This window comes from Hipposideros armiger, unplaced genomic scaffold (assembly GCF_001890085.2).
Source record: "Hipposideros armiger isolate ML-2016 unplaced genomic scaffold, ASM189008v1 scaffold_21, whole genome shotgun sequence".
NCBI lineage: Eukaryota > Metazoa > Chordata > Mammalia > Chiroptera > Hipposideridae > Hipposideros > Hipposideros armiger.
Genome location: NW_017731371.1, coordinates 4,611,820 through 4,630,578, shown reverse-complemented (window position 1 = coordinate 4,630,578; position 18,759 = coordinate 4,611,820). Strand labels below are relative to the sequence as shown.

The window sequence follows — 18,759 nt, the reverse complement described above, 5'->3', positions numbered from 1 at the left end:
AACTGGGGCAAAAGAGGGATTTTTTTTTTGAGGTGGGAGGATATGTGTATGCTGCTGGGAATGGTCCAGGAAGAGAGAGAAATTGGTGACGTGAAAGAGGAGAAAGTCGCTAGAGGGAGTCCTGCGGAGTAGACAGTCCTGTAGAGATGGGATCGAGTGCACACATGGAGAATGACGGGCACAGGTGGTTCGCTTATGGTGACAGGTGGAGAGGCAGCGTCTGCATGCACAGACACCAGGAGGGGAGGAAAGGGGGTGTAGGAGTCTGTGGAAGTTCTTTGCATCGCTTCACTTTTTTCCATGAAGTGGGAAGCAGGGTCATCCACTGAGAATGAGGATAGGGGAGAAAGTGTTGGGGGCTTGAGAGGAGAAAGGTCAATGTGAAATCGTTGTCAAGGAAAACAAGAATGTGTGAGGAATGTTTGCTGGGCAGCATTTAGGCCTCACTGAGTCCTGTGGTCATGAATCTCCCCTCAGTGTAGTGGTGTGTTTTTCTCCAGCCATGTTCAGGAGCAAGGGTGCAGGCCCAGAGTTGGCAAAGAATTGTATCATGGCTTCGCCAACACACTAGACAAAGGACAGAGGTAAAAGTTGTGGGTACATGCAAGAGATTGGTTATTATGATGACCCGTGTGTTCAAACTGGGTCCGGACAAAAGAAGGGATATCAAGGGGGTGCAAGAGAGGGAAAAGATGGTAAAATCAATGGATTGGAGGTCCTGAGGTAATCAGAAGATTGTTGGAGTTGGGGTGCTGGAGGAAGTGAGCTGGAAAGGTAGAGGTTGGTGGTCAGAGTGCACACATGACACAGTATTCCATGACATGGATGTATAGAGTTTCTTTAACCAGTCGGGGCCCCTTTGTAGGATCACGGAAGCAATCTCCTTCACTTCTGCCACCTCTTGTATCTTGGTCTGCTTCTCAGAGATCCCAGGGGTTTAGGCAAGGTTCAGTCCCTTCCTTCTCAGATCATTTAACCCCAACCTAGCTATTCCCTGTAAGCCCCTTTGCCCCTCTGATCCCACCTTGTATAACATCTGCCCTTGAATTATGCTGGGAATTCTGTGACTCCTTTGAGAACCAGAAAGGGAATGAGGGGAAACCAGTCCACTTACCATGTGTCTGTCCCTCCAGGGTCTCCTTGGGGGCAGTCCACCTTGTCAAGGACTGTCTTTGATGAAAGGTTGTTAGAATGGAGAGAGATGGGGTGTTTTCCTTTTACAGTTGTGGTTCTAGCTCCCTGGTCCAGAATGCAAAAATAAAAAGGTATAGGTTTTTCAGGGTGTAACTCAGCCTTTCTAGGTCTCTCACTATATGGAATGTGATCTGCCACTTTGTCCTAGGAGGCATTCTCTATTTCCTGTTGCATTGGAACCACTAGAAATGTTATTTGTAGATACACCAACCATTGTGGTATCCCCATATTTTTCTTGGTTGAAATGATCAGCATGTTATGACCTGATCTTTGATGGGAAATCAGTTGAACAGGATAATTAAATCCTTTGGAGAGAATTAATTTGAGATTTCATATCATTTATTAGCTGGCTGGTGCCTTGTTTTCTTTAACATATGTACATGAAGGAGTTGGCATTTAGATTTCAATGCATTTATAACTGTGTTTTCCTCCTAAACATTGTCATTTAAGGTGTTTCTTCCACTAGGATTTCCTTTTAATACAGCTAAAATTTTATTCAAAAGAAAGAACTTTTGATGCTGGTATTATAAGCTTTGTAGATTACCAAGGAAGATTTTCCTTCATGGTGGGAAAAGTCCTCCATCCTCCCTCTGTGCCCCCCTTGTTCACCTCCCCATCTCCATGGCTGCCACCCAACAAAGGCACACACCCACTGATGCTGCCTATCCAAGAATCCTGCCCTCACCGTGACACCTTCCTCAGCCTGCTCCTGCCATAAACAGATATGTCACATCACATCAGTACCACATACAGGGGCTCCATGCACGACTCTTAGTTCCCTTTGGTCTTTATATCCTCTTTGTACACTAGTCTTTCCGTAACTGTCACCAAGTTCCATGCTGCTGGCCTGTGTCACAGGCGACACAGACCTGATAAAATCCGTGGGCACTTAAGAAATAACCCCCGGTGAACCGACTCCCAGAAACCATTAGGCAAAGCTCCATGTAAAGAGAAACTCCAGTGCCACAGCTTTAGGCTGCTTTCAACTCTCCATTCACTCATGCATTCTTTCATTCAATGTATCGGTTCCCCATGGAGGTTATCAGGGGCACAATTTTCTCTTTTCTCGTGTTTCTGCACAAACACTAGTCTGGTGCACACAGTGGATGCTCGGTTATTTACAGATTAAGTGAGAAACTGGGCAGTCCCATTGAAGACAGCTGACAGAGTCTGGCAGTGGCCCACCCAGGGTTAGGGTGAGCGGGACTCTCAGTTGGGTTTGGGTAATGGAAGTGGGCAGTTTCTGGCTTGCACTGTTTTATGGATGTATGTAGGAAGTGTATATTGCTTTCTCCTGCCACTAAAAAATTATTTTCGTGAATGAGAAGCATGGTAGGAAAATGCAGTTAAGCCAAGAAGTGGATACCTGCCAATCATTGATGGCGATGTCTTCTCTGACCAAGTTACACAGTTGTCATGTTTAGGGTATCTGTTATCGCTCTGGCTACACACGTGCATGCCCCTCCTTAACCCACCTGACAGGTGGTCTCCTAATGGCTGTGATATAATGACTGCCTGAACTGGGCATGTGATGTCCTGCACCCGGGAAAAGATGTTCTTTAGTTCTTTTGATCCCTCACCTTCCACAGTGGAATCAAGGGTCTGAGAGGTTATTTTTAGCCACTTTTGTCAGCAGGGAAAGGAGGAAGGGGAAAGGGAGTGAGCCCTGATGTTCTGCTGCGACATCCTATAAAGAATGGACTTTGAAAACACATCACGGGGAGAAGATTCATTTCTTTGCCAATAGGTGTCGGCGGCTAACCTAGTGCCAAGTTCATCTGCCTGGGGAGTGGGCCTATGGAACCTCAAGGAAACTAGATCATCGTGTGGTGCAATGCTTGCGCTTTCTCACAAACACTGACCAGACATCTGCCATTACAATCCATTTTTTAAACTGCAAAGGGAAAAGAAATGCCAAACAGTTTTTGCAATTCCAAAGTGCAAATTGGATATGTTTTGACACATGTTGAAAATAAATTATTCAAAAATTTATTCACATATACAATTACCTTTCTGGGACACACCAACCTAAATGTCAGTTTCCCTACTCAGTTCCTTCATGCACCAAGCCACTGGGCAGCGACTGGCCTCAGGTGATTTCAGTTACTGAATTTGACTCACAGTCAAAGCTGGGCTTAGTAACAGCCGGCAATTGGAGGTCCTTAGTACCACTGCCCCCCTTCACACACCCACCCCTACTTAGAAGAGACACTCCCCCTCCTTGGTCTTTGGCCTTTGCCCACTTCCATGGGCTGTCCATTACCCTGGCTGCTAGATAAAGCCAAGGATCCTACCTGGCCAAGGAGCATCACTTTTTACTGGAAGCTAGAAAGCCTTGAAAACCCAGGAGACTAAATCCCCAAGGAGCTGAGACATTTCCAGCTCCTGAAGTAGAACACGTTGCTTGCCCAGCTTGTCTCATCCTCCCTCTCTCAGCCCCCAAAGCTCACAGGAAGTTTCCTGTTGAAGCAGTGGATTTCACACTCTTTAACTGTAGCCCTCAGGAATAAATTTTACATGGCAACCCAGTACAACGCACAAATACAAAACAAAACTTACCTTGCAACATACACTGGACCCCAGAGCTGTTTTTGCATCCAGTTCCCTTTAATTCTGTATCTTTTCTCCCTCTCCCTCTCCCCCTCTCCCCCTCTCTCTTTCTCTCCCTCTCTCCCTCTCTCCTCCTCTCTCCTGCTCTCTCTTGCTCTCTTCTCCTCTCTCCCCCTCTTTTTTCTCCCTCTCTCTGCTGCTCAAGGCTCACTAGCTTGATTTCACAGCCCCTTAATCATTCACCACCCAGAGTGTGAAGAACACTGCCCTAGACTAGCAGAATAGCAGTGTTTGAAGGTGGGAAGGGGCTGCAGAATAGCTCCTCTCGTGTAGGATGTGTGCATCTGCTCCTTGGCTAGTTGACCAGAGCTTGGATGTTTACCAAGCAACTCTGAGGAGACAGGCACGGTGTGCTGAGCACTTTACCTGCAGTTTCACAACTGCCCCTCCCTCACCCAGGAGGTCTGAGTCTCCCAATTACCTTCTTACCCCAGATGAGTCTCAGCTGAGGTAAGAAGCTTGCCTGAGGTCCCCAGCTGGCAGAGCCAGAATTCAAATGCCACTTCTCTGACTCTAAACCCCACACTCATAACCCTGACCCTGCCTGCTCATAGCCCACTGGTAGCCACCCATTGCTCTCAGGGTCAAGCTTGACCTCTTACCTCTCCACCTTCATTTTCCTCTCCTGCTTCCCACTGTGCGCTACAGCCTGAATGTCCTTCAGCTGCTCCAACACCCTGGGTCTTTGCACGTGTTCTTACTTCTCCCGGGAACGCTCCTCTTCCTCCACTTGGCCTGGCTACTTCCTCTCATTATTTAGGCCTCACTTCTCCAGGACACCTTCTCTGAATGCTCTGCCCACTCCCTACAACCATGATAAGTTCCTCCCAATATGCTCCCAGACTAGCCTTTCCTATCTCCTTCCTAGCACCTGTGCCATTTTATTTTTTTGCTTGTATATTCAATGGTGTGCTGGTAAATAAATGTTCAACAACCAGTTCTCTGGGGGAAAAGGTGAGGTGGGGAGGAGTGACTTGTACCATTTGCTGATCTCCATAGTGTAAATACTTCCAACTGTTGCCAATTCCAAGCCATCAATAGGGCTTCACTGAACATGGACTTGGAAAGAAATTGGTTGAGGCGGCACAAACTGGCTCTAGCACACCAGTGGGTATCTGTCTTGTCTTCTCTGACCTGGGGAAGGGGAAGGGTCACCTTTCCCTTGCTGACTATTGTACATATATCTCCTCTGTGAATATAAAGAAGGGAGAAAGGGGCAGGCAAGAAAATGGGCTGGTATTCTGAAAAGTACTAAAATTGTCAGCTACAATGCTTCTTCACAGTGAGTAAGGAAGGAATGGGAGAGGAAAGGATAAAGACTGTGTGTAATAAAAATAATAATCCACAATCACCCTTTCCTTTTAGATTATAAAATCCTTCTACATATGTTGTGTCATTTTATCATTTTTGCAAAAATGTTATAAGGATAAGTGTTATTTAGTAGATGAATAAACTGTGTCTCCCAGAGGTGAAGTGATCTACACAGGTCACAGAGTTCACACCTGAGCTAGAACCAAGGTCTCTTGACTTCTAGCCGCACATTCCTTTACTATCCAGGTGGTTTCCCTTATCCCTCATCATGTGAAAGCATGTATTTGGACATATGCTGGAATTGGAGTAGGGAGGGTAAGGGTGCAGGGAAGGGTGAAGACTGTCCAGGCATGATGAATGTTGAGTGCATGTTGAAAGCCAGTGCACATGTAACATGATATCGTGGGAAAGGAACACCAAGTGAGTGAGAGAGCCATTAGTGGCAAGAACCCTTAGTGCAGTCATCTCTCAGTATCCTTGGAGTATTGGTTCCAGGACCCCCAGGATACCAAAATCCATGGGTGCTCAAGTCCGTTATATAAAATGGCTTAGTGTCAGAGACCCAAGATGGTGGAGTAGATAAACACTGTGCCTGCATCTTTCTGTGAACACATTAAAATTACAACTAAATTATAGAACAACAAACTTGGAGAACCAATGAAGTCTAGCTGAACAGAAATCCTATAACTACAAATATAAAGACGAAGGCACGTCAAGATGGATAGGAGGGGCAGAGACATGGAATGGGCCCCAAACCTCCCTGTGGCAGTGGAGATTCAGGAGCGATATCTCAGCTGTGGATGTTGCCCCCAGTGGAGCAAGGGACCCCAGCCCCACACACCAGGCTCCCCAGCCCAGAGCACTGGTGCCGGGAAGAAAAGATCCACAATATCTGTCTGTGAAAAACAGTGTGGATTCCAACCATTCAGGTGGGATGGAAGGCTGCAGGAAACCCAGACGTCCTCTTAAACAGCACCGGCATAGATGCACTCGCTCACAGGCACTCACCTTGGGCTCCAGCAGAGGGACAGTGACTTGGGGGCCCTCAGAGACATACAGGGTGTAAGGGTGGGGAGCATGGCAGACTGAGGAATGTGGCTTCAGGAGGAAGACTGGAGGACAGTCTGCATTTTCCCAGTGAGGTGTCCTCTTCCCATGCTGCCGGAAAGCAGGCGCCATCTTTCCTATGTTGAGCCCTCCCCCACAGGCCAAATCTGAATCTGATTGGCCTGGTGAGCTACACTGCTCCACCCTTTTGACTCACCTGGGACCTTGCCCCATCCAATTCTCGCACCACCTGAGGGAATGTCTCCACAAGCAGCCAGCCCCTCCCACATTGCACTCTTTCTTGAAAAACTATCAGATTCCCTGAGCCCCAGGCAAGCAGCCTTGTTGTGCTCTGAGATTTTTGCTGAGTTGCTCCAGGCTCAGCACTGGCACCAAATCAGAGTCTACATTAACCTGATGGGCACAACTCTTCCCACTCTAGTGACTCCCTGAGACCCTACCACACTTAACTTACATACCGCAGGATGCTTTATCAGTGACTGAACCTTAAGAGAGCTAGCAGGTGAAAGCAGGCTTCCAGATAGCCAGTACCCCAGTCCTGGTACTGGTGGCAGCTTTCCTTGGTTTGCAGCATAACCTCTCCCACATGCCTCCAGGTTTATCACAAGCAGTGAACAACTGTGGATTGCTTTGTAGCGCCTACAACATAGCCTCTGGACAGTCACAGAAAGTGGGTAACCTGGGCCTGCACTGGATCCCCTCCCAAGAGGCCCCAGAAGCAATGTACTTGGAGGCTGGCTTCAGACCACAGCAAAGCACCACCCTATTAGCTCCACAAGTGGCACACACAAAGGGTGATCTGAACAGGCACCAGAGCCCACTGGGGCAAATCCCACTCAGTAAGCTAAGCCTGCTACACAGCAACCCATGAGCTATGGACATCGCCAAACCCTACAGCCGGTCAGCATGAGGGATAGCTCCACCCACCGACATGCCAATAGCAATCAAGACTCAATTATAAGAGGAGGGCACACACAACCCACACAAGGAACCAGGCAATCAGGGAGACTGTCTCACTAAGCCCCACAGGGCACCTATTACATAAGGCCACCCAGCCAAGTCTGGCAGACATAGCAGATCTAACTAATACATAGAAACAAACACAGAGAGGCAGCCAAAATGAGAAAACAAAAAAATGCTTCCCAAGTGAAAGACCAGAAGAAAACTCCAGAAACAGAACTAAACAAAATGGAGGCAAGCAACCGACCAGAGACAGAGTTCGAAACAATGGTTACAAGGTTGCTCAAGGAACTTAGTGAGAACTTCAACAAAGAGATTACAAGCATAAAAAAAGGACATAGAAACCATAAAAAAGAACCAGTCAGAAGTGAAGAATACAATAATTGAAATGAAAAATGCACTAGAAGGAATCACTAGCAGAGTAGATGAAGCAGAGGATTGAATCAGTGATTTGGAAGACAAGCTAGCAGAAATCACCCAATTGGAACAGCAAAAAGAAAAAAGATTAAAAAAGAAAAAATGAGGATAGTTTGAGAGACCTCTAGGATAATATCAAGCATAACAACATTCACATCATAGGGGTACCAGAAGGAGAATAGAGAAAGCAAGGGATTGAGAATCTATATGAAGAAATAATGACTGAAAACTTTACTAACCTAGCTAAGGGAATAAATATACAAGCCCAGGAAGTTCAGAGACTCTCAAACAGGATGAACCCAAACAGGCCCCATCTAGACACATTATAATTAAGATGGAAAAGATTTAAGACAAAGAGAGAATCTTAAAAGCAGCAAGAGAAAGGCAACTAGCAACTTATAAGGGAGCTCCAATAAGACTGTCAGCTGATTTCTCAACAGAAACTTTGCAAGCCAGAAGGGATTGGCAGAAAATATTCAATGTGATGAAAAGCAAGGACTTACAACCAAGACTACTCATTTAAAACTGAAGGATAGATAAAGAGCTTCCCAGATAAGAAAAACCTAAAGGAGTTCATCACCATCAAACCAGTTTTACAAGGAATCTTAGAGGGACTTCTTTAAGACGGAAAAATAAAATAAAAATTATGAATAATAGAATAGCAATAGCTACATAACTATCAACAATTACTTTCAATGTAAATGGATTAAATGCTTCAATCAAACAGGAGGACTGAATGGATAAAAAACATAAAACAGTAACTGTTTTACATATGTAACACTTCAGATTGAAAGACACACAGATACAGAAAGTAAATGGATGGAAAAAGATATTTCATGAAAATAGAAATGAAAAATACCAAAAAAAAAAAAGCTGGGGTAGCAATGCTTATACTAGACAAAATAGATAGATTTTAAAGTGAAGAGATATACCAAGAGATAAAGAAGGACCCGGTAACTCACTTTAGGGTATTTATCTGAAGAAACCCAAAACATTACTTCAAGGGAACATGTACATCCATATGTTCGTTGCAGTATTGTTTACAATGACCAAAATGTGGAGGCAGCCTGGGTGTCCGTCAATGGATGAATGGATAAAGAGGAGGTGGTACATACATACGAGTAAATACACTGGAATATTGCTCAGCCAGGAAAGGGAATGGGTTCTTGCCATCTGCAGCAGCATGGATGGATCTGTCAGACAGAGAAAGACAGATGCAATGTAATTTCTCTTATATGTAGAATCTAAGAACAAAATAAACAAAACAGAAACAAACTCATAGATACAGAGAACAATTTGATGATTGCCAGATGGGAGGGGGTTTTGGGGTATGGGATTAAGAAGGGGAAGGGATTAGGAAGTACAAATTGGTTGTTAAAAAGTAGTCATGGGGATGTAGGGTATAGCATAAGCGATACAGACAATAATACTGTAATAACCACATATGGTGTCAGATGGGTACTAGATTTGTTGGGGTGATAGATGGGAGGGGGTTGGGGGACAAGGTTAAAAAGGTGAAGGGATTAAGAAGTGCAAATTGGTTGTTACAAAATAGTCATGGGGATGTAAAGTAAAGCATAGGGAACATAGTCAATGATATGGTAATAACTATATAACTATGTATAGTGCCAGGTGGGTACTAGTCAGAGGGTTCACTTTGTAAATTGTATAAATGTCTAACCACTATGCTGTACACCTGATGTAATGTACAGCATAGGAAATATAGTGAATAATATTGTGATAGCGTGGTACAGTGTCGGATGGTTGCTGGACTTATCATGGTGATCGCTTCTTTAGGTATATAAATGTTGAATAACTATGGTGTTCCCCTAAAACTAATATTGTGTGTTAGCTATATTTTTAAGAAAAATCTTAAAGAAAAGAATAATAAAACATTTAACAAATGAAAAAATGGCTTAGTATTTACATATAACCTACGCACATCCTCCCATATACTTTAAATCATCTCTAGATTACTTATAATGCCCAACACCATGTAACTGCTATGTAAAAAGTTGTTATACTGTATTTTTTAGGGAACAGTGACAAGAAGAAAAAGTCTGTACATGTTCAGGACAGATGAAACCATTATAGGCCTAACTAGTTAGTAATTGTTAGCAACAGTTAACATTTTTTTCAAATATTTCCAATCTACTGTTGGTTGAATCCACAGATGCAGAACCTACAGATATGGAGGACCAACTGCATTGGGAGGTAGGACTGTGAGTGGTGAAGAGCAGGAGGTCAAGAATCTAATACCTGGGGTGGCCGGTTAGCTGAGTTGGTTAGAGCACAGTGCTCATAACACCAAGGTGGCTGGTTCGATTCCCACATGGGCCACTGAGCTGCGCCCTCCACAACTAGATTGAAACAACTGCTTGACTTGGAGCTGATGGGTCCTGGAAAAAACACACTGTTCCCCAATAAAATTAAAAATTAAAAAAAAAAAAGAATCTGATACCTGGGTTCAAATCCCATTCCACCACTTTGCTGTGTGACCTTGGCCTTGTAGCCTTTTTGTGCCATCATTTCCTACTATTAATAATATTTTTTTAAAAAATAGTGTCTACCTCAAAAGATTGTTATAAGGATTAAATGAGATAATACATGCTAATTGCTTAAAGTAGTGCTTGTCATGTAGTGAATACTCAGTATTATTTGTGTACCTTTTATTGCCTCCTGTTTTTTTCCCCCAGTGGTTTCTATAAGACACTGAGATAATTTAGCCTCTTTTATTGATGTAAATCATAGAAAAAGCAAAACTGCCAATAGTGTAGTGCTATTCGTAGGTGTGTGGATACACTGCCACCCAGCATTTGAGGTCAGGAATGTTTTCAGAAGTGTTTATGAAGAAATTTCAAAACATGTCAAAACACTGTCCTGAGATAGTCACAGAGTTAGGATGAAAGCTGATGACCACTTGGACTTTTCTTAGAGAAAGCCGTGTGATTTCCCTTCTCCATGTAAATTCACCAGTAGCTTTCCATGCCCTATGATATACTTTGTAAAGTGCAATCATGGGTAAAATGGACAAAGACATTAATTTCCCTCTAATGTAAATGACTTACCATCTACCGTTTTCTTACAATGTCTGGCGTATAGTTATTTCTCTGTGTTTTATTTGTAAGTTTGTGTCAACAGTTATCACTTAAGGTGGTAAACTCCTTTAGGGCAAGAATAGCGTTTGCTTTTTCAAACCAAGAGGATAGTTTTTATATTTTTAAATGTTTTTACAAAACTAAAAAAGAGACTATTGAATATTGTGTTTAGTGAAAATTATATGAAATGCAAATATCAGTGTCCATAAATAAAGTTTTATTTAAAGTTTCTTAAATTGTAATTTGCTTAATATTGTCTATGGCTTTTTACATGCCACAATGGCAGAGTTGAGTAGTTGTGACAGAGCTCATATGGCCTGCAAACCCGAAAATATTTGTTATCTGGCCCTATACAGAAAAGATTTTCTGACTCCTGGCCTAGAATAACTAGTAGATCTCTAAAATGTTAAGCTTTCATCAGTAAATATCACAATGGCTGTACTGAAGCTTTGAAAGTTTTTATTGCTTCTTAAACCATATGGGGAATGGTGGAAACATGATGTGATGTGTTTTTTTGAAGCTACAATGTGATTAAATAGCTCAAAATGCTCAAGAAAGCTTCCTTTCTGTCTCTAAGATGGCTATGCTGGGGTTATGTGGGTTCGGCAAGATGCAGGAGGCAGGAAGACTTCCACCTTGAGTGTCAGACAGCACCGTGATTCTATAAACCCGCAATAATAACTGATACTGCACAGGGCTGTTTAGAAAATTAACTGAGATCTGTTCTTTGATATTACGGTACCTTCATTGGGTGCGTACACCTTCCATGACCTAACTCTCATTTCCTTCCCAGGCCTCTTCCACAGGCTGAGTGCCTGGTAGTCTATCTTGGATGGAAACAACGGTGGCCTTGGGGTCAGGGTAATTTCCAGCAGCTCCACTAGCAGCAGAGCCCCCAGGCGCTTCCATGGCCTCTCACCAATGAACCAACTAATGAACAAACGAATGTGCTTTCCTGGGGTCAGGGCCCAAATGTAGAACAGTGAGTCTGCCAGAATCTTACTTTACTGTTGTCCTAGACCTAGATGCCACTCAGTCCCGCCATATTCAGATTCTACTCCGTGGGGCATTATTGTCACATGATAACACATGCTTTGGCTTAAGTTTCGAAAACCTAGACATAATTCGGAAAACTGTTCGTAATAAATGTGAATTTTCCCACCTGTTTTTCTTTTCCACTTATTACACCTCCTTGTTGGGTAAATGGTGTCAAGATTTTTCTCCACCTTTGAGAGACAATAACAACCTTTTATAAATAGGTTTGAACTTCTAATCTTACCTGCAGTGTTAGAAAGTGCCTGAAATGCAGCTCAGCACAAAAGGGCTCGAGAGGGCAGAGGCCTCGTTTTTTATATGTTTAGCTCAGCATCTCTCCCGTTCCAGAGTACTTAGTAATTGTTTGTCATTTTTCTACCAAATTCGGAACATATCTTCCCTGAACCAGAGTGAGTTATAATGCACTAATGGAAGTTTTACCTAAATTATAAAAATTAACTTCTGTATTGCGCAAACGATAACTCAGATAACACTTTCTCTACTTTCTCTCTAAAACAAGGAATTGGAGGAGAGTTTGTGAACTTGTAGTTTTATGTTTTTCACCACTCACAGTAACGTTCATTTATTTTTTTAATCAAAGTTACTAATGTCCATTTACCTGTAAACAAAACAAAACAGACAAGCAAATAAGTAATACATAGTTGCACTACTATAATGGCCATCTAACATAAAAATATTTCTCACTGTTTAGCATGGAAGGTTACTTTAACCGAAGCTGTATCCATGTTCGGGAGAAAAGGAGATAAGTGAAGCATGATCTGCTCTTGGATTAGAGGTAGAATTTCTACACTCAACCCTTACTATTACTGGATTCCATATTTGAGAATTCACCTACTTGCTGAAACTTATTTGTAACCCAAAAATCAATACTTGTAGTGCTTTATGGTAATTTGCAACATGCACAGAGTGGCAAAAAAATTGAGTCACCCAACGCACACATTTTCAGCCAAGGTCAAAAAGGCAGTGCTCTGCCTCCTTTTTTTTTTTTTTTTTTAATGTCCAGAGATGCCTGCTTTATTCCTTACTAGGTAATTGCATTTCGGGTGCTGCCTTCTGACTTTAGCTCTGATAATGTAAACAAGTGTCTCACCATTTACTCTTGTGGGTTTTGTTGGTCATTTTGCTTTTTACAATGGCCCCCAAGCATAGTGCAGAAGTGCTATGTAGTATTCCTAAGAACAAGAAAGCCTTATGGAGAAGATGTGTGTTAGATAAGTTCCCTTATCTATCTTATGTTAGAAAATATGTTAGCTAAGTTTCATTCAGGCATGAGGCATAGTATTGTTGGCCTGGGTTCACTGTTAATGAATCAACTATATTTAAATAAGATATCTTGAAACAGAAACACACTCAAAATAAAGTTACGTATTGATCCATTGACGAAAATGTGACCAGAGCTTGCAGGAACCTAACTGTGTTATTTCTCCTCTAGGAGCAGAGTTCAGTATTCACTCATGCACGGTTCACGGCAATTTATAGACCGTTATCTCAAATGACAAGAAGCGGCTGTATTTGGATTTCCTGTCTATCCAAGTCTCTGGCTATTAAAATTACAACGATTTTTCATAATTACAACAATTATTTTCAAAGTGCTAACGGGAATGTCTTCCAGTTCTTCCAATATAATCACATTTCTCTTTTATTTATTAATACTGTACCATGTTCCAAAAGCAATCATACTGAAGGTTGGTTGCCCAGCAGATGATACAGGGAGGCATAGGAAATGAAGAATGGGTAGTAGCAGGGGAGGGTTAATAAGTATCCCCCCATCCCAACCACTTCTGAGACCTCCCATCCACCCTGGCCAAACAGTATTTACCACTTAGAGAAGCCTTCTTTTCAAATAAGGAGGAAAGGGCCTGAAGGAGGGCATTATGGGGGTGAGACAGTGACCCTAACCTTTTCCTATAGGGAAGGCATATGGAAGGGGATGGAGTTGTCAGTGAATAAATAATAATAATGTTTCACCTGCTATAGTCAACCCTAGCATAAGGTTATGTTTCTTGTGGAATTGGATGCTAACAGGGATTTGTACATGTGCTGTTATTACACAGTATCCAAAAAGGGGAAACCCTTTATAAGGTTTTCTAAGAAAAAGAGCCATTTGCAACTTTAGTGACTAATATATCCACAGAATTCACTTTCATTCAGTGAAAGCACAGTCTTAGACATCCTCCCCGACTCCCAGAATACCTGATTTCAATAGCAAAGGAGATCACTGTGTGCTTTTTCTTGTTGTGTGTAAGAAGTCAGGAAAATGGTTTATTTCAGCCTCTGCAAAACTGAGGAGAGGTTGCATTTTCTTCATTGTAATGCACATGTGAAGTTATTTCCCTCAAACCAGATTCTAATTTTCTGTAATTCGGTAAGACAGCTCACAGAACTTTCTTGCCTGCAGTTCTAAAGTGCTGTGGGGGGAAATTAAATCATTGCACAAGATGGGAAGTGGATGAGTTGTGATGGCTAGAAAAATGTGCGATGATTCACAGATACGAAGAGAAGTTTCATCCACAGTGGAAGACGTTGGGAATACTAAGGAAAGTGATTAAGTTCTATAGAATCAAATCAGCAGAGCTGCAAATCATGCTCTACTCTCCACATTAGTAAAATGTGACTTGGAAAAACCTGGGGTGCTCACCAATGTCAGCGATAGCCGCTGACACTATATTCAGTATTGTGAAATTTAGGCATGAAATCTTGCAGCCCTTACACACCACCTTGCCAAATCATTAAATACCAAGAATTCTTCCTGTTTCAAAATTTGAGTCCTTGTACTTTCAAAAGAGCATGTATTTTTCCTTTAAGCATTCAATCCTACTCAGTGTTATTGGGAAACTCGGGCATTTTGGGCAATATGCTTTTCATAACTGGAGAAATCACCTACTTTGTTAACTCTGATTTTGAGGGGGGAAAGGTTTTTCACTTTCTTAATTCCCCTCGCCCTACTCTGTCCTCTCACCCCACTCTCACCCCAACCAGAACGACTAATGGCGCCTGGCATCATACATTCACTTAATCAGTATTAAATCATAGTAGTGGTAGCAAGGCACAGAAATTGGGGTCAGAAATGCAATTATCAGGTTCTTCCACTAACTTTAGGATGCTGAGGAAATCATAAAGTCTCTTTGTTTTGATTTCCTCATTTATGAAACAGAAGTGAAATATTTACCAATTCTCATAAGGCCACGTGGTTTAAAATATACACTTGGTCGCCAGGCAATTTGGATATGCAAATTCCAAACAGGAATGATAAATGATGCTTGAGAAAGTTTGGCTGATTAATACAGTCCTTTTTACAGAGTTGTCTTCTCTAGCAAGGCTATGATTCACATTAAGTATAGGGATTTTCAAGGTAAATTGGCATGTTTCTGGTTAAAGAGAAAAAAAGCCAACCAAATGTTAATTTAAGCACTTGTGTGTGTATATGGGGAAAACAAGAGAGAGAGTATCATGTCTGCGTCACTTTGTCTCCCCATTGTTGACATCTGTGGCTGCCACCAAGAGGGGATGGAGGGGTGACAAACCTGGGGTCTTCCCCCTAAACCAGCTATTTCCTGGAGCAGGCTGCCTTGGAGGGGGTTTGTTGGTTTCCTTCCCTGGATATCTGTACTGTCATGTCTGCACCTGTGGAATAACGATGCCATGTACTTTTTTGAATTTTGGTTGGCTTGCTCTGCTTTGGTTTTTTGTTTATTGTTTGTTTTCTCAGGAGGTGGTTTAATATGGTTCCCCTCCTGAGGGTTATGCAACGTTATTTGTTCATTTTTTTCTAGATATGATAAAACACATAAACAATAAAAGTACAATAAGAGTTATTTACTACCCAGAGAGAACCACTGTTCACATATTGATATATCATCTTTCTCTCTTTGGTGGCTGAAATAACAGATACAAATATTTGTACATCCTTCTTTTTTCCACATGGCCTTATATTGTCTTTTCCACTGCCATTAAACATTTATTGTAAAAGTAATGTTAATGGCTCCACTAATAATCCATTATGTGGATCTACTCTATTTAACCTTTCCCCAGCTATTGGAAAGTTGTCTTGTGCTAGTAGAAAGGAAGGCTGCAGAGTATAAAAGAGCACTGCCAATTGTGCGCAAGTTCCTGTCTGTATTTCTGATTATGTCCCTAAAATATATTCCTGAAGAAAAGGCTCAAACATTGTATCCCAAAAAATAGATTCCTAAAAGGAAAGGCACAACCATTTTAAGGCTTTTTAAAACATACCACCTAACTGCTTTTCCGTGCGTGTGAGGGCTCATCACCCGCCCTGGAAAGAGCCTGTGTCACCTCTGCCCAGCACGCCCTCAGCCACGCTCTTCGTCTGTGGTCAGGGACCATGGGTTACTTTCACATAGCCCGGGCGTCACCAAGAAGGTAACGGGGATTTGCTTAAATTTTACTCTATGGATTGTAAAGCGCTATCTCTCTCTCTCTCTCTCTCTCTCTCTCTCTCTCTCTCTCTCTCTCTCTCTCTCTCTCATATATATATATATATATATATATATATATATATCAGTGTGTGTGTGTGGGTATACTGATATACATATATGTATGTATATCAGTTTAAGGATACTATGTGCAAATGGGTGAGTAGAGAGGGGAATTAGAAATTCTTTGTTTTAGAGATAGTTACAAGTCATTTCTAGGTTAAGAGTTCAAATTCGTAGCCTGCTTGTTAGTTTTCCTAAATGATGTGTAGATAAGAGCGCCTGATTTCAAGTTTGGTAATGAACATAAGGATTATTCAGATTCAAGATATGTGTGTGTGTGTATGTGTGTGTGTGTGTGCAACAATCAAATAGCAGAGGGGATGCTGACTGGACTGCTTAAAACTTAAGTCAGGTAGAGGAAAGATATTGTGTTTCTAAGTGGGAGGTCAGTGTCAGCCCTATGATTGTGTGAGTTTAGACCTGGATCCACAATTTGATATCAAAATAGTGAATTCATTTATTCATTCCATGAGTCAGCAGATAGTTTTAAATGCTCATTATATGCCAAGCACTTGTGAAAAACCAATGGTCTTAATAATATTGTTTAAAAAAAAAATAGAGGGAGCTAGAAGGTGGAGGGAAGGTTTATAAAGTATACCTTTTAATGCAGTCTTCCCAATGACTGCATGCCATTAAAAAAGATTGCTCATGTAAAGAAACCCTGTATGCTTTTGTAGTTTAAAAAATAATGTAGTTTACTGAAGCAGATTGGAGCTTTATTTCTTAAAACTAATAAAAGAGGCTTATGGGAGTTAGAAGGAAATAAAGAGAATGACTTTACAATCATCTGTAGATACACAAGTATCTTTAGATGGCCTTTTTACTCTTTTTAATGAAAATATCCCAAAACCTCCACAGTAATGGGTAATTCGCCTAGGAACTCATTTTCATTATTTGTGTAACTTTTAATCTCCCCCCTCCCCCCCTCCACCACACACACACACACACACACACACACACACACACAAACACACACACCCGCCGCTTTTAGTTTCATGTACTTCAAAACCACTTAAGGGCTCTAAAAAGATACTGAAGAGAATGCCATGTTTAGAGCAGAAAATTCTGTTACTGAATTTACTGTGGTGATCATCGTTTGTAAATCGAAGAAATGAGTCTAATTTATGAACAGACCAAGTCAGAGAAATCAGCATGCCTCGTTTTCATGCATACACACTGTCATCGTGGATTAGCGTTGGTTGCATTTTTCCCCCTAGCAGACAAGACGCATATTTTATGTCACCCTGAAAGTAGAACTTAATAAAAATCATGATGCAGTGTATTCCGGCCTCTTTCACATGCTCAGATCCTCACTACCCAGATATCCAAAAAGTTATAATTCCCCTTCCGCACATCTCTGTTGTATTAAAAGAACATGCATTTTTCCCTGATGTAAACATCTAAGTGGGCCCCTGCTGAGTCCGTGTAAACAAGATAAAGAGAGTGCCTGGTTCTGGGAACGTTGGCTTCAACAGATGGTTTGGTTTTCCCCTTTTTGTTAGGGAAATGCAAAGATATGTCCTCCCCGGAAAGAATGCCACCATTCATTCGACTGTATTCATGCTAAATGCTTCAGAGTTACGACCTCATTCTGGGGCCAAAATGGTACCCGACCCTTGGCAAACCCAGAGAGGATAAAGCGGAAGTTTCAAGAGCTATAGTGGCCTCTCAGGTTCCATATTTGCCCTCCAGCAAAAACGAAGGGAGACAAAATTCTATTCTGAATTGTATTGATGCTGTGTTTTCAGATAATATTCTCTGCACATTTCACCTTCCAGTAACACTTCATTTCTTTAGACTTCTGGTATGCTTGGGTATGTGTGTTCAGTTGCACCCCAGTGTTCCCCCAGTAAGTTCTGACCCATTCGCCCCAGTCCAGGATCACATCATCGAGTGGCAGGATTCATCAGGCCTGTCCTCTGGGGACGTATGTATATACTATTCTACTAATAATGAGAGCTGCCTCTGAGAGGGCACCCCCTAGGCGAGACACTTCACTGCCCTGTGGTCCAATTGCACAGTGAGTCTGTAAGGAGGCCACTTTCTCTTTTTTCTCACAGATGGACAAATTGACATGCAGAGAAGTGAAGTAACTTATCCCAGATTGAATCCTAGTAACGGATGGCAAAGCCAGTATTTAAATCCATGTGCCAGGCTCCTAAGATGTTTTGTTCTGCTCCTCCACTCCGCTTATCAAAGTACTGTGTTTTCTCCTATATTAGCGTCAATATTGTGATAAATGTCCTTTGGCTAGAGCAGAAATATCGAAAGCAATAGTGTACCCTGGTGACATTTGAGGTTGCTGTGGCCCTCGCACAGTAATTGCAGCTGGCAGTGTTTGCTGTGTGCCAAGGTCCATGCGAGGCACTTTGTATACATTATTTCACTTAACCCTCTAATAGGAGATGGGCACCATTTTATCCCCAGCTTGAGGAGACATAACTGATCGATGGGAAAGCTGGCGTTCCGACCAAAGGTGTCCAGTTCCTCAACCCACATGCTGAATCACTGAAATAAATAGCCTTCCTCCACTTTGTTTTTTGTTG

At 42.1% G+C, this 18,759-nt stretch overlaps 1 protein-coding gene across 4 annotated transcripts in view; it reads left to right on the top strand.

Annotated features, from left to right (window-relative positions):
* MARCHF3 (membrane associated ring-CH-type finger 3) overlaps positions 1–18,759 on the top strand; it is a 172,384-nt gene that overhangs the window by 94,454 nt on the left and 59,171 nt on the right. The gene's annotated exons all lie outside the window — the stretch shown is intronic.